Source organism: Acomys russatus, chromosome 4 (assembly GCF_903995435.1).
Source record: "Acomys russatus chromosome 4, mAcoRus1.1, whole genome shotgun sequence".
Classification (NCBI taxonomy): Eukaryota; Metazoa; Chordata; class Mammalia; order Rodentia; family Muridae; genus Acomys; species Acomys russatus.
Window position 1 is genome coordinate 23,780,652 of NC_067140.1, and position 2,952 is coordinate 23,783,603.

Genomic DNA, 2,952 nt, shown 5'->3' on the forward strand with positions numbered 1-2,952 from the left:
GAGCTTATCTCTGTTCTTACCACGGATTATTGCTTATCAGCAGCTGCACACCTTGGGAGGCAGACTCCAAGTCTTGCCTTTGGAATCACAGTAGCTCAGGGAAGTTTGTATGCACACGCATGTGTGTGCATGTGTATGTGCACACTCACACTCGCATGTGTGCATGCTCACTTCTCTGTCTGTTAATGAGAGAAACCCTGGGCCCAAGAGGTTGGTATCAGTGTAGCCAAGAGGCGGGCAGGTTTCTTCATGGTCTATGTGGAGCTGCAGGCTGTGTGAGCAGGAGCCCATCATGGTTCAGGCATTGCAGGCACTTCCGCTTCAGGGAAACAAGATGGCAGGCTCCTTTGCAGAGCTGGGAAACTATCCTCATCTTCCAGCCCTTCTCTGCTTGAAGTGACTTTTTCTTCCTGGAACTTTCTTTTCAAGTTAGAGTCACGCTAGGAAGCAGGGTGCAGGAGAGAGGAGTTCAGCTCTTCCGAGGGGCTGCCCACACCCGCTGAGTCACTCATAATGGCCTCTCAGATGTCATTTTCTTCCTAAGACATTAGGAAATTTTTTCAGCTCCTGAATCACAAGGAAACTCTGTAATTCAGCAGTCTACTCTTGAGTTACTCAAGGAACTTCAGTGCATCCGAAGTGGAGGCTCAGGGGCGGAGGAAATCAACGAATGCCCCGACTGCTGTTGTGCTCCGCGCTAAATTCCGTTTGCCGAGTGGGAGTCTGGGAGTTCCATCAGACCCCTGGGGACAGCTGCTGGGGGGAAGTCTGGAAGTGGCTGATTGGGGGCTTCTGTGTGACACTGCTGCTTTGTTATCTTCTTGGTTCCATTCCCATAATAGACCCCAGAGTCATGCAGGAAAAGGCTTGCTACAACCATCTTGTGGCCTGCTGATTGTGACAGCCTGCTGGAGAAGGTGTTGCCAGCAAAGGGCTGCCTGTCCCTGTTTAGGAGTCTCAGTGTCTCTGCTTGGTGTTCCATCTTGCATGCTAAAAAGAGCCACCTCTGCTGCCCTCCATGTCCCTGAAGAAGCGGCCCAACCCAGCCATTGCTGACCCACCCTTGCCATATCCCTTCCCAGGGGCCAGAGAGTGACTTCGTCATTCATCACAGAGTGCCGCCCTTCACCACTCGCCACAGTTCAGGGCTAAGGGGTCACTTTCAGCCTGGCAAGAGATCAGACCTGAGGGAGACCCTGTCCTCTCTGGGGACGCTGCTCACCTGCATCTTGAACAGGGAGCTTCCATTGCTCAGAGAAGTTGCCATCCGTTCACCACCTGACTGGCATATAACGCATTTGCAATCAAAAGCGCTTTTCCTGGGAGAACAGGTATCCTCGTAAGCAAGATGCTGAGATTTGGTGGTCTGTTTTCATAAGCTCTATGCCTATATTCCTGTCGCTGGCAGTATGGCTCAGTGTTCTGTTCCTCTGAATACCAGGGATGTCCAGGGATGTGTCCACAGGTGGTATCCATTCAGATATTTGCACCCTGTCCCATGGAACCTTGGGACCCCTCTGAAGGCATTGGGGTCGATCACACCAGCTAACTTCTCCAAAGAGACTTGTCACTTTGAGACGGTTAGTCTGGTTTTTTTGCAGATGAAGAAATTCTCAGCAAAGAGAAGACGGCCCCTCTCAGGGGCAGCCTTGGGGGCCTTGCCAGCCCTCTGCTGCCCAGCATCTGCCTCCACCCCAGCCTCCCTACAGCCAGCATCCAAAGTTGAGCACTAGGCCGAGACTGAATAAACACTGTTGATGATAGAGGAATCAAAGCAAACAAGGGCTCTCTTTTTGCCAACTGCCCCATTAACAGAAAAGGCTTTTAGGGGCCCATCTGGAAGCCAGGCTTTCCCCTCCCTGAGCAAACTGAGGTGACCAAGAGGAATGTGCTCAAGCCAGGGCTGCTTCGGGGACCCAAGCACACTGGGTCCTGGTCATACAGTGAAGACTGAACACAAGGAGATCAAAAGGGTCTTTGGAGCCAGCCCTGAGGTCCATACAGCAAGGCAGCGTGCAGTCAGCCACACGGGCCCTTTTCAGGGCTGCTGTGCAGAGGCCAGGGCCACTGTGGACATGGCTTTCCATAACAGCTAGCTCACTGTGCCTGTTCCCACCCAGCTGAGCATAATGGCCAAGCTTCTCAGAACACTTTCTACTTTCAACTTAGACCACCTCTCAGGGGGGTGGAGGAAAGCATCCTTGAGCACCGTGTCTCTAGCCAGCATTACAAGGGCACACTCCTGAAGGAACACATGGGCTTTAAGGAGAACTGATGCTCTGAACCGGCCTGCACAAACTCATCCAGCTGTTGGTGAGCACTTAACAGACAGCGCTGCGGCCCGTCTGTGTATTGGGCATGTTAGGGTCTCAAAGCTGACGGTGACCAGCAGTCCCTCACTGGCATGGGGATGAGGCATGCATCTGAATAATTAGCAAACAGCTGCCTGTGGCCACTGCACACATCTGTGCTCTAATCCTAAGGATGCGAGGGCCTTCGAGGGCCAGGCAGCTCACTCTGAGCCACCAGAGTCCCAAAAGCAAGGGGGCTATCAAGAGTGAAGTGAGAGGGGGCCTGGAGAACGTGCTGGCTTCTGAACTGACCCTCTGTATGCACTTATTTGATTAATTATACTTTATAGATTGATTTTGTGGTGGGGAGCACACACTGAAGCACATGTAGAAGTCAGAGGACAACGTGTGGGAGTTAATTCTCTCCTCTACCATCTGAGGCCCTGGGGATCATGTTCACGTTATCACTCTTGTGGGAAGGCACTGTTCCCTGCTTCTCCATCTCTCTGGCTTTTATTACTTTTGAGGAAGAATCATACTATGTAGACCAGGCCTGTCAGCCTCTAACTTGTGGCTATCCTCCTGTCTTAGCTTCTTTAACTGACAGGGTGACAGGTATATATACCAACACATCCAACTCTTTTCCTCCCCTCTTTCTTTC